Source organism: Amphibalanus amphitrite, unplaced genomic scaffold, assembly GCF_019059575.1.
Source record: "Amphibalanus amphitrite isolate SeventyFive unplaced genomic scaffold, NRLGWU_Aamphi_draft 001748F_arrow, whole genome shotgun sequence".
In the NCBI taxonomy this organism is placed as follows: Eukaryota; Metazoa; Arthropoda; class Thecostraca; order Balanomorpha; family Balanidae; genus Amphibalanus; species Amphibalanus amphitrite.
Window position 1 is genome coordinate 31,688 of NW_024883241.1, and position 13,946 is coordinate 45,633.

A 13,946-nucleotide genomic window follows, 5' to 3' on the forward strand; every position below is an offset into this window, starting at 1 on the left:
GCCGTCCAGTCAACTACTGAGCGTGAGACGCGTGACTGACCGCCTTATATCGGCGCTACGCCAGGGCTCTCTTCTTGGACCCACAGTTTGAGCCGCGATATAATAGTTTCAGGTGAACTAAAATGGGGCTAACTTTTACGGTTTCATGTAGCTCAACTGTCTACGAGTTGGATGTTTCTATCGATATCTTTTATTTGTTTTAGTCCCGTTAAACGATAAAGGGAACCTATTATTTGAATTCACCGAACAGAGGTTATTTGCAAAAATGCACCATCTAACTCTGTGGTCATATACAACCATCGATATAACATAGATCTACTCGGATCATCAATATCAAGATGATTATTCTTGTTTAGGAATTCAAGAATCATGTATCCCAACAAAATTTCATTGTGAGTGTGACCCAACCACATTTTTTTTTTTTGCTTGGAATGGTTATGTTAGACTTATAAATGTTTGGCACTAATAGGCGTGGATCACCTTAAATCGCCGTAATTGCTATTGTAGGGCTGGAGAATGTGAGATCTCCAGTCTACAGCGATCATATATTGCCGTAAGCTCGCTCAAGGAAGGAATTTCAATAAGGAAATGGGGACCGTCCGCTTGCAAGGAATTTAAGACTAATGACATCACTTCTGTGAACATTATAAGTTTCACTCGTGAGCCAAGGCTGATCATTGATCATCATTTATCAATAATTGTCAATAATCTAGTCGTAATCATCATTTAACAAGACAATGTGTTCTATGTTAATAATTACTTCTTATAATGTAGACAAAGTAAATGTGTAACTAGTTGTCTGCGTACATCACTGCCATAGAAATACTAATTAAGCAGAAAATAAAAAGTGAGGTGTCACCTGAAGCATATTGGTGAATGCTTTTGCCTAACTAACACCGCAATACATGCCAATAGCACTCTACTAGAAACTGAACTGATCAATGTAAAGAGAGAGGGAGAGAGGAGAGGAGAGGAGAGGAGAGGAGAGGAGAGGAGAGGAGAGGAGAGGAGAGGAGAGGAGAGGAGAGGAGAGGAGAGGAGAGGAGAGAGAGAGAGAGAGAGAGAGAGAGAGAGAGAGAGAGAGAGAGAGAGAGAGAGAGAGAGAGAGAGAGAGAGAGAGAGAGAGAGAGAGAGAGAGAGAGACCTGAAGGGTCCATTATGTCTGTATAACTATGCATTCACGATTATATATTACTGAACGGCTCTGGAAAAGAAAAATGGAAACCGAGGTCTTTAAACAAATTGTAGGCACGAGGCGTAGCCGAGTGCCGGAGATTTTTTGAAGACCGAGGTTTCCATTTTTCTTCCCAGAGCAAGTTCAGTAAGATATTTCCCATACGTCGTTTAACCCTCGCCCTGGCAGGGGGGGGTCGATGCGACCCCCCCCCCTAAGGTTTTTCGAAGATAGCGTAAAAACGGCGGCGCGCAGCGCCGCCAAATTTGGCACAGCCTATGGGGCAACCTTTTTACATATGACCTGAAAATTTCAGGTCCGGGTGACCTTGGGTCAGGTCACTAGGTCAGAAAAACCGGTACAAGGTCATGGTCAAATTTCAATTTTCTTTTTGCACCTGTCCAACTCACAGTTTTCGACTGATTTCCTTCAAACTTTCAGGATGTGCTAAGTTCACCAAGTTGTATAACATATAGTCCGGTTTTTTTGAGGTCACTGACCTGAGGTCAGTTAGAGGTCATTACGTCGTAATGTTAAGCCTATGGGAAAATACTAAATTCGGAAAATACTGGAAATATCCGCTTCGTTTTATCACTTTTGTGCTTTAAAACCACGGTACTTAACAGCAGGTCACTTGGTGCTTCTTTGTTTGGTGTACTTATCCATGGGTCAGGTCAAATGAGGTCAACTGAGGTCAAATGACGTTTTTGCCAATAACTTGGCACATAATGACGCTACAGCTTCAAAAATGGTATCATTGTGTTCCTTGCGATCAGACGAATCAAATGATATGCGATATGATGCAATTTGGTTAACTTGAACTTAATTTATTAATTTAAGTTTACTTAAAATTTAAGAAAAACTTTAAGTACACTTAAGCAAGCTAAAAAGTATATCATTCGACGCGCCTTGACGTGCTGAGTTCACTGGTGCTTTTCTTTTTGCTCTATCGTAATTAGATCAAAAGTTATAAGCGAAAAACTTTTGACCTGTTTTTAGCGAAATTTTTACATTTATACCCCCCAAAACCCCCCTAAATATTGACCTAGAGCAACCAAATTTGCACAGGGGCGAGAACTCCGGGGGGCCCACCTACCTACCAAATTTGGTGTTTCTAGGTGCCATAGGAGCCAATCGCGAGGGGGGGGGTCGCATCGACCCCCCCCCCCCTGCCAGGCCGTGTTATGAAAAATGCCCTGCCAGGGCGAGGGTTAATATCTATTCAGAAACTCACAAGTTAATTATTGAAATCACCTTTTTTAAGATTTTTTATCAAAAAAATCACCAGAACTGTAGGTCATCAACCCGTGCCGGAAAACAGTGCAGGAAAGATCACGTGCAAATATTTACCGCACGGCTAGGATAATGCTAAAGGGATATCTCGGTGTATGGGAAGCGTAGTAAAAACTCACCATTTTAGATATAATCGTAGGGCCATCGGTACCATGAATGATTCATCGGACTATCACCTGACGTTTTGACGTATGGTCCGCTATTTGTAGCTCCGCATCCAGCTCGTGACTCTGATCTGGGACGATGGCCATTTATTTTCCCACTGGGGTCACTGTCTCGTTTTTAGAAACTCGCGTAGTGACGTCAATCCACCGCCGTTTCTATTTATGTTTGTATTTAATTTCCAGGTGAAACTACCGAAACAGTTTGCGGTCTTGCCCGGCTCAAGTCGAGCGGCTGGTGTCCAGCACAGTTATGTGTGATTATTGAGGTGAGAGTTTGATAGATAAAATTAGGGGTGTTATTTAACATGGTGCCCATGTTTCCATGACAACAGCTGGTAGTAAACGGACGCTGAAACGGGACCTGTTGCTTTGGACTATGTAGATCACAAACGCAGAGAAACTAGGCAACAGACCGAAAACCGGCGTAAACCCAACAAGTAAAGGTATACAACTTAGGAAGGAAATGACGACGCTAAGAAAGGTACAAGGAGAAACCAGTGGACCTTGCCTTTAGTTTGGTATTACCTTTCTGAATGATGTTGAATACTTAATTGGTAATTAACTCAATCATGTCAGATTGTGACTTTGTCAAAAAGTGTCTCTTGTGCGCAACAAGTTTCTTTCAAACTTGCTGTGTATTGTAAACTTTCAAACTTGTTGTGTATTGCTAGTTAACTAGCAATACACTCGTCGGGACTGTTGTATCGTCTACTTAAAGGGACTGTCCCACCTTTAACATGGGGTTTGAGTTGAGATAGCCAAGTTTGCGGCGAGGTTCAGAAACCACTATCTATCTAGGTTGCAACCCCCGCGGCCTCTTGGTGTTGAAGAAATTCGTTCCCTTCATTTGAAAATGGGCCTTGTACAAGGCCCTATCTTCAACATGGAGCGACCGGTAGTGTGACGTCACCTCGTTTAGTCATTCTGATTTAAATGGGTTTGTTCGTTGAAAAATTGCTTAAAACTTGGTCTGAACTTTGTTGTGGTGCCTACAGAGTAAAAAGAATCAGCTTTATGACAGTAATGTGGCCTGGGGAAGGAGGTAATTTTGGTAATTTTGTCACATATTTGAAAGTTTGTATTTGGAATATGGGAAGCCTAAGATGTTTAATGAAAAATAAATGCCAGAACCGTGTTCCTGGTCATCCAATCTATAAAGTCGGGCACAATTTAACTGGTTTTAACAACATTTTAGAAGGTGGGATAGTCCCTTTAACTGCCCACTTAAAAATAAAACATTGTAACATGCCTAGAAAATCGTAGCACAACCCTAACTTCAGGCCCCGTCGATAGATTGCATTCCCCTAACGGTGTCTCAAATATTCGTCCGCATGTAAAAATAGTGTAACATTGACATTTGAGACAAAGCCGCATCAAAGGTAACACAATAGACGACCAAGAGTGGGTTCATCAAAACAGAACTTGAATCAATGCCGCATACCTACTGGCACCGGGTTGCCACAACGAAAACAGCGGAGGTGACAAGAAAGACCGGATTAAGATCCATGTGTGTAGTAGAGGTTATCGGGACAGAAAAACAGCAACAAAAGAATTAAGGGGAAGTGGAGGACCGAGGGATTAGCCGAATGGACTATTGGATTAAAAATGAGCGCGGTGCGTCGCTGCCACGTCCATGAGATGTTGTTCGGCCCTTAGCGGTGAGTTAAACGTTGTATCGGTCCTCTCTGGTGTGCCGAATGTTCTGAAAAGAGGAAAACACTATTGTCAGCGGCGTGGCTTAAAACCCGGGCTGGTGAAGTGAGGGGGCAGGACTGAATGATCCCCGGTCCAGCAGCTATGGTCCTATCGGTACCTTGGGTCAGAGGAGGGCGCCTGGGGGGGGGACGTTTACCCTCCCCATCTCAATCAAATGATATAGCCGTGAATTTTCTTTGGTTGTTATTTTAGACTTAATTGTTCGTCACATTTGAATTAAAAGTACATATCTGGACGATTTTGAGTATATTACAAACTTAGCTTCACTTTCATAATAGACCACATTCTGCTTGTAAAAGGTCACTGATAAATGGGATAGCATTAAAGGGAGATAATGACCTTTTTCCACAAAATCTGAGTTAGGACCATTTTCTGACAAAACACAACAAGTTATAATGTAAATTAAAACCATTTTGCTCAATTCGGTACCTTGCCGCAAATATCTCAACTTGAAGTCACGTTAGCGGGGAGCGCTGAAAATGACCGTTGAATAAGTACTTACATCACTTTTTGGTACTAGCATGTAATTTTGTAAAATGAGCGTATTCCTTACATTTGATCTTCATCACATCTACTTAGTTAATGGTCGTCTATAGTGCCTTCAAAAGATATTCATGGTTTGGGGGTGGTTTATGTCTAAATTTACGCAACTATTTTTCCTGTTCATCATCTGACGCCATATGCTGCTATTTTAGTAGCAACGACTCAATTTTGAATCGGTCCCGCCGACTGCACAATAAAAGAAGATAGATACAACACTTTTGCGGCATCACTGAAAAACTTATGCAGTACTGTTATCAAAATTCTCATAACACCGTTCGACAAACCTGAAGTCTTTTTGAAATAAATATGCTTGTATTTTTCGCTTCAGGCTCTGACGCCAAAATAATGAATTTCGTAGTCGCAATCGCAAGATTTGGCTGCGTTTCTGGCGCATGCCGTTCATTTGTGGCGCAAAATAATACTTGGAAACAAAGAAGAGTAGGCACTATGTACCCCCGAATTAGAGTCTAATTAAAGGGACTATCCCACCTTTAACATGGGGTTTGAGTTGAGATAGCCAAGTTTGCGGCGAGGTTCAGAAACCACTATCTATCTAGGTTGCAACCCCCGCGGCCTCTTGGTGTTGAAGAAATTCGTTCCCTTTATTTGAAAATGGGCCTTGTACAAGGGCCTATCTTCAACATGGAGCGACCGTTAGTGTGACGTCACCTCGTTTAGTCATTCTGATTTAAATGGGTTTGTTCGTTGAAAAATCGCTTAAAACTTGGTCTGAACTTTGTTGTGGTGCGTACAGAGTAAAAAGAATCAGCTTTATGACAGTAATGTGGCCTGGGAAAGGAGGTAATTTTGGGCTGTGACGTCACATATTTGAAAGTTTGTGTTTGGAATATGGGAAGCCTAAGATGTTTAATGAAAAATAAATGCCAGAACCGTGTTTCTGGTCATCCAATCTATAAAGTCGGGCACAATTTAACTGGTTTTAACAACATTTTAGAAGGTGGGATAGTCCCTTTAATTCTAAACCGAATTAACTCTTATTCAAATTAGAATCCTTACAACCAAGCAACGACAAGGCGATAACATAAACAAAAACCCAAGCGTCGCTGTTTGAAACAAAAGCGCCATATACTGCGACTTTTTTATAGAGAAGGACAACGCATTTCGGTGGGTGTTACAAGTACTGCAAGTACTGCTTCTTTTTTTGCAAAAATAAAAACCTTTTTCACATACGAAAATGTGCTAGGAAATTTTCATATTTTATAGAAACTACAGTAGAAATAGTATAGATGTCGAGTAATTTTTATTTAAGAAAAAAGAAAGCTCATTATCTCCCTTTAAGCTCCAGTCTGATCCAATGTGTGTTCAGTCGCGAGCTCCGATGTACTCGTACGTCGAACCTCGCCCTGTATGCTTCAGCGCAGACGTGCAGGCACGCGGACCCGCCACCGCCGCAGTCACAACAGCCAGCCCACTAGCACGGGCTAGTGGTGTCAGAGCTGACAGTTGACAGTAGAGGTGATAGAGCTGAGCTTGACGTTTTCCCGATTTGAAGCTTTTCAAATCGGCAAAACGTCAAGCACGGGAATAAGTTACAAACCGGACCAACTGGATAATTTGAGGGAAAACCCGGCGTTTAACCAAACTCAGCGCATTCCATAGTGTTATATGGACTTAACTGTAACATAATACCAAAAATATTAAGCTTGAAATACCAATAAAATTGGTGTCAGTGCTAGATTGATGCACTAAAAAAGTTGCATCCAATTGACATCTCCAATATGGGCCTCCACTGCCCCTGACCGGAACCGGAAGTGGTCTCCGTCCGATATCTGGCAGCCGGAAGTGGTGCGGTGGACTGCAGAGGCGCTGCTGTGCTCAGAAGGGGGTCCTCCGTCACCGTGGTAGGACGGCAGTGCTGCATTGTGGTTGTGGAAGAAGTAGTTAGACGTCATGGCGAACCGCCATACCGCTCTATCGGTGCTACTGTGTTTGGTGAGTGACATTGTATTCGTTTTTTTCCGTAGTGCGCTTTCATTTTTCTAATGGTAATGTCTAAACTACTCCTTAAAGTCGTTTATGGGCTTATATGGTAAAAGTTTTTTTGCGGTGGTTTTCTGTTTGGTGTAACTCTTATCGTGTATTTTTTCCTTAGCAGTGCTAGCTTCTTTCTTTGTGAGAGCGAACTTTCTAAGCTGATTGCTCAGCGTATTGCGTACCTATTTGATTTCGCCACGCTACAACAGTTTGCTACTTGCTTTTTAGGTCTATTTAAGTAAAAGAGTACTTTTGTTGAATTTAGATGAACAATTGAACAAACACACATTAAATGATCCATTAATGGCGGTTGACCTGCCTCACCTGACATCTGTTTCCTCTATTTCAGCTGGTCCTCACCAGCGTTCACATGACCCGTGGTCGACCCGGTGACACGGACATCCAGACCCTGGCAAGGAGGATTCGACCGGATGAACAACAAAGAGTGATCAGCCTGGGTTGTCCCGTTGGGAGACGGCCCTGCGGCCGGGGGCGATGCTGTGTGACCCGACGGGTGCCAGATCGGCCAGTATGTCGGCCCTGGCAAGTCAGCCACCCCGTGTTTGGGTGTATCGGCTAAACCCGGTGTTGGGGTGTATTGGCTAAACCCGGTGTTGGGGTGTACTGGCTAAACCCGGTGTTTGGGTGTATCGGCTAAACCCGGTGTTGGGGTGCATCGGATAAACCCGGTGTTGGGGTGTATCGGATAAACCCGGTTTTTGGGTGCATCGGCTAAACCCAGTCTTTGGGTGTATCGGTTGGACCCCGTGTTTGGGTGCACTGCAGTTAAACCATGGAAAATATGAGCCACTCGTTTGGATGTTTCAGTTAAACACGGTATTTGGGTTTATCAGACCATGGCCAGTCAGCCACTCTGTGTTAAGATGCATCAGCTTAACCTCGTGTCAGAGCGTATTAGTGAAACCTGGTGTTAAGCTGAGTCAATTAAAACCAGCATTCGAGTGTATTGGTTAAGCCAGTTGTTGAGTGTACCAGTTAAACCCAGTATTGAGCAGTAGCGAACCCTTACATACATTGTTTGGGTGTACGCAATAAACCCTGGCGGACCCACCATTTTCTTGTGTGTATTTGTAAACGCGTCGTTCTGGTGAATGATTCATCCAAACCGGGTGCATGTATGCGTTAGTAAATATAGTGTTTGACCGTATCAGTGTAACTCTGGTGTTATGCTATTATATTAAACCATTTATTTGAGTGCATTTGTATGTGGAGACTAAGTACTGATGGTTGTTGAAAATGTGATTCTGTAACGACTGTTCAAACGCATTTCTTTGCAATGCTTGATGCATGCTTTGTAAGTACACCATGTATACTGACTACTGACTACTGTAGCAATTCGTTAAACTGCCCATTGTTTGCAGTCGCATTCCGCGAAGAAGAGATAAACGCGTGGATATGTGAATGCGTAATAAAAAAAACACAATAGCACAGCTGTTTCTCTGGCTTATTATGAACAACTCATATCTTTCTAGTAGAGGTTTATTTGCCATTGGGTCTACAGTGCAGGAATATTTCTATCTCGCACTCCTGAGATGCAACGATAAGAATTTGTCATCTCTGCATCCTCTGAGATGCAAAGATAAGGTCTCGATGGTTCACGGCGAAAAATCACGCACGTTCAAGTGGTGATGCGTCAAAAGCCGCAACATTTTTTGATGGCTGTTTGTGGTAGAAATAATGATATAAATACAAAAGCTCTAAATATATGTGTCATGAGAAAATGCCTACATTTAAGAAAAATATTTAAATGAATTTTGAATAAACTTCTAAATATAAGGATTTAGGATTCCTCATGACTCATTCGTGGAAGATCGGATACCTTTTCCTCGCGTATTCCAGAAAAACCTCGCTCCTTCGTCGCTCGTTTTTTTTTTGTAACCCGGTTGGAAAAGAAATACTTTTTTACACACCGAATCGAAAGATCCATTAGGCAAAGACACGAGGATAAATCGTAATGAACCATTCGTGGTAAGAACAGTTGATCTTTCCCCGCCGGGACAAGATCACTCGTTTTTTGAGTTTATAGAATTGAAGAATTAAATAATTTATAGCAACTAATGCCTATCGTGTAAGAAATAAAATTATGCATGGGTCTGTCGGGAAGATGAAAAACTATCAGCACTCTTGCCATCTTTTCAGCATCGTGCCATCTTTTCATCTCGGGACCTTCGGTCCCTCGTGAAAAGATTACCACACTCGTGCTGATAATTTTTCATCATCCCGGCAGACCCATGCAAAATTATAGACATCTTCCACTCGGAACCATGAAAAATCCCCTATGTCCATCCCGGAAGAGCAATGCGGTAGATACGCGGTAAATGCGGTAAAAGGAGGAATGACATGTCGTGGGTTTTATTCTTGGTGAATTCACTGAATCCTGGGGGCGATTCTTGTGGTGTTGGATTATTTGCCATTGCTCAATGGTTTTTTCCATTTACGAATAGTGATGTGTAATAAGCTATTTTAATTGTTTTTATTTGCGGTCTTCCGCAAATAAGCCTTTTATGCATGTTCCTGCATTTTTTCAGTCTAGCGATATCATTGAAAAAGTCGTTTTCCGTCTTAACACTGCGATATTTTATACTCCTTTCCATGCAGTTTCCATACACTCCTTTCCGACGGTCCCCCATCCCGCAGCCCGAACTCATGCAATGCCCCCTTCACTCCGCCGCGCAGTACCCCCACTGCACCTCCGACCGGAACTGGAAGTGGTCTCTGGTTCCGTATCTGTCCGTGTGTGTCGTGCCGGGCTGCAGAAACACTGCTGTGCTCAGAAAGGGGGCCCTCCGTCACCGTGGTAGGACGTTGATGCTGTACTGGTTGTGGAAGGAGAAGCGGGACGTCATGGCGAACCGTCACACTACTCTGGTGGTGATGCTGTGTTTGGTAAGTGAATAGGCAGGGACTGTGCCACATTGACTGTATCGGTTCAATCAATGTCGTTAATGGCTTCGTACAAACATATTATTTATAGCTGTTACCATTTCCGAAATGTTTGCTCTGTTCCTTTTGATAAATGTTCACCATTCGCCATTCTTTGAAGAACTGCATTGACAATTTTGATATTTATGTGAAAGCTGGTTTGGAAAGGTTTGAACGTATGTCGGAACTCCCAATCACCCCAAGTGGTGAGTGGCTCGCCTCTGACGTCCTCTCCCCTCTATTCCAGCTGGTCCTCAGTGTCCACATAACCTGCGGTCTGCCGGGCGGCGCGAACACCCAGGTCCTGAGACGGGACCGGCCTGTCGTACACCATGAGGTGATTGCAGTTATAAGCTGTTCGCCTGGAACCCGACGCTGTGGACGACGAGGGTGCTGCAGAACGCGCACGGGGCCACGCCCGCTGCGTCGCTGCTTACCCTGGCAAATCAGCCACCCTGTGCATGGGTGTATCGGTTAGACACGGTGTTTGGGTGTATCGGTTAGACACGGTGGTTGGGTGTATCAGATAAACCTCGTGTTTGGTGTATTAGTTGAACCCCGGTGGTTGGGTGCATCGGCTAGACACGGTGTCTAGGAGATTCAGTTAAAACCGGCATTTGAGGATTCTGCTTAAGCTTGCTGCTTGAGTGTACCAGTTGAACTCAGTATTGAGGTGTATCCAACCCTCACATATACTGTTTGGGTGTACGCATTAAACTCTGGCAGATCCATCACTGTTGTGTGTATTCGCAAGCGCGTCGTTTCATTCAAAACAGGTGCTTGGATGTGTCAGTAAATATGGACTTGACCGTATAAGGGTAACTCTGGTGTTATGTGCAGTAAGTAAGCATTTAAGTAAGCGTATTCGTGCATTTTAAGTAAAGATTAATGACTGTTGCTTGTTGAATATATGACTCTGTACTCTGTAGCTACTGTCCAAACGCATATCCATGTAATGCGTGCCGCCTGCTTTGTTCACTGTAGGTATATTGTAGCAACGTGGTGGCAGTCTCCCATAGCTGGCTGTCTCCTTTTGAAGACGAGATAATCGTCTCATGCATGTGAATGTGTGATTAGAAAAAAAAAAAACAAAGGCATGCAGTCGCTTCTGGCTAATCATAAGCAAATCCATCCCGCAGAAGCAGTGAGGTAGACATGCGGTATTCGCGGATAAAGGAGAGGACATATCGTGGTGTTCATTCTTGGATGAGTCCACCGAAGGCTGGTAATGATTTTGTGGCATTGATTTATTACGGAGCGAGCGGAGCAAGCGAAGTCTTTCGTAGATTAACGGAAATTTCTGAGAATGAGCGGTGAAATGACATGAAATGAAATGGTATGATGGTATAAATGACACGGTGAATGGTTACTATTGTTTTTTATCTAAAATCTTGGATTTGGGATGAACTGTTGCTCATTTATTCATGCACATATGTTTAACGCTCATATGCTTGTGGTTTATGTGAATCTGACGTTCCTTGCTTTTGGTTTGGGGAAGCGTTTGAGGCTGCCAGTGCCTAATGTATTAGCGAAGGTATATTGATAAGTTTTCCCCACCTGTAAAGGTAATTGGCAGGAAATTTGCGTATTCACATAATGCCCAGTCTATTATCGTTTAAGTATGTTACGAAATACATATTGGTAAAAATCAATAGATATAACGGCTCCCTATCCCTTATTGAATGAGAGAAAGCAAAGAATAGAAATGATGTGCATCCAGACAGTGCTTTTCGTTAATATTGTTTGCAAACAACCTAATGCTCTTTTTTACAATCTTATTTCAATTCAAGTTTTGAACGATAGGAGTAAGTGCGTGATTGTAACCCTTTTTCTCACCGCTTCCAATTGAGTAGAAATAGCTTTTGCGTCGTGTGACATATCAAGTTGTTTCCCTCCGCCCCGGTCGTCCTACCGCGCCTCTCGTCATGAAAAATAAAACACTATGCCTAGTGACCTTATCGTTTCCCGGCCTCACGCCGGCCAACAGCTTGGCTTCATTTCACCGTTTCGTTTTCCTAAAACCACCCGAGCTAGAGGGCTCAAATCGCTTGTTCGAAATATGTCTGAGTGCGCACATGCTGAGCCAGTAGCCACGCTCACCTGAGTTTCGTGTATAATCAAGGGGTGTAATGACCTGAAGGACACGGTCGAACCATTCGTGCGTGAAGGATGCCGCTGCTCTGTCCTGATAAGGACGGTGAGCCCCCGCGGTACCGACCAACTGACCTAATGCCAGCGGAGAGACGAGCCGAGGCGCGGCGCCCCGCCGGCTAATCACAATAATGGAGGACCGATGTGAAAGTTTACCGCGAGATAGCTTCCACGAATTCGCCAGTGGACAAGGCCCTAAATACATTAGCGGCTTTCCATTAAAGGGACACTCCCACCTTAACATTAGTTTTGAGTTGAGATAGCCAAATTGGTGGCCATGGCCTGCAAATACCGGTTTGGGCACTCACAACATCGACAAATGCTTTAATTCGGAGATATGGAATTTCAAACTTGCAGTTTTCGGATTCTAAGGGGCTAGTGCATTGGTATGCCCCCTTAGAATTTGTGACGTCAGCGGAGATCTAACGATTTTTAAATCTTTTACTAAAACGTTTGGTAGCACGCGGTGGTATATGCTGCTTTGCGCGCAACAAATGCCGCACTTTCAAATAAAGTCGCTAGGAACAGCGGAGATCCCAAAAAGTAAACAAAAGTAAAAGTCTAATATCTTGAAAACCGGTGAATATTTTTCGATGAAATTTGGTAGATATTCGTTTTCGCTCTTTCTGAACCGAGCGACATCACTTTCGTGCCAATTCATTAACTTTTTTGAAGGTGGGAGGGTCCCTTTAAAGGAAGGGTGCCACCTTTTGGACACAACGCAGTTTTTACCAGATTAGCCTCACATGAACCTAAAAACCGGCTTCACTTACCTATGCTCGAGACGGTCAGCATTGAATCCGCACGTGAAGTTATCATTTGCGAGTTTTGCTGCCAGCATTCGGGCAGGCAAAAATCTTCAGCACTATTTCCTCGTCGTGTTAAGGGTATTTTATAAAACATGAAATCAGCAAAGGTATGTATAAAAGTTATACTTTTGAAGCATGTTTTATCATTTTGAAAGGGTATATTTTTTCTTTATGGTATACACTTAAGTTTTAAAATTTTTATTGGGAAGTTTTTCTAGTTAGTTGCATGAAGGGTGAAGGGTTCCATAGATCTCTTAACCCGCGACCTGGTGGGGGGGGGGGGCTATTTTTTGCCCCCCTCCAGACTTTTCGATATATCTCCAGAACCGCTGCGCCGATCGTCACCAAACTTTTAGTACCCTCCCGGACATCAATTTTACACATTGTGACCAAAAATTTTTCCAAAAGCTATGATAGGTTGGCCGGAAATGACGTCAGAGTGACGTCATGTTCTGCCGTTTTCGACCCAAAAAAGGGTTTCGCGGGAAGAGCTGTCAGGCCTATAGCTTTGCAAATACAGAAAAATGTTTAGGACATAAAAGCTGTAGAATTGACAGAGCTACAAAACTGCTATCTCGGATTTTTGATTTTTTTTGGTTTTGACCCCCAAAAATCAAAAAATAGATTTTTGGGATATAATAGTCAAAAAATCCAAAAAGTTTTTTGAATTTCGTAAAAACCGGAATATATGTGATAGTCCTTACCGCCTTCCATCCACATACCAAATTTTAGATTGATACCTCTTTTTTGGCGAAGTTATAGCGAAAAAACTGTTCAAAATTGATGACGTCAAATTTTCAAACTCAATTTTTAGCAATTCTAGACCTCGTAGCAGGGGCGTAATCACTCCTCAAAAAATGGGCTGGAAATAACTCCCTCCGGGGGCGGCATCAAATCCCAAGGGAAGGGCGGCACTTGTGTTTCGGGAGCCAGAGGTGAGTACTTGAGGGCATTTACTGTGTCGCTGTTGTGTGTCAAATTCTTACGCTTTGTGAAATACGAACAATAATCAGCAGTCAACTGACTACACGTTATAAGGGGCAGACGCAAAGAACACGCCACAGCTCTGGTGTTCGAGATACTGGTACTTTATGCGGTAGATATGCATGCGTAAGAGGGGTGGTCAGCCCGCTGCTGGCAGTTTGGCTTTGCTACTAC

The 13,946-nt window shown here is 43.2% G+C and overlaps 2 long non-coding RNA genes across 2 annotated transcripts; both read left to right on the top strand.

The window, feature by feature from the left end:
- Positions 1 to 6,703: 6,703 nt before the first annotated feature.
- LOC122374965 lies at positions 6,704 to 8,331 on the top strand. The gene is made up of 2 exons (XR_006255310.1): positions 6,704 to 6,843; positions 7,235 to 8,331. It is a non-coding gene; the product is annotated as an uncharacterized LOC122374965 (long non-coding RNA).
- A 1,237-nt stretch (positions 8,332 to 9,568) lies between these two features.
- On the top strand, positions 9,569 to 11,781 carry LOC122374963. The gene is made up of 2 exons (XR_006255309.1): positions 9,569 to 9,792; positions 10,076 to 11,781. It is a non-coding gene; the product is annotated as an uncharacterized LOC122374963 (long non-coding RNA).
- Positions 11,782 to 13,946: the final 2,165 nt, after the last annotated feature.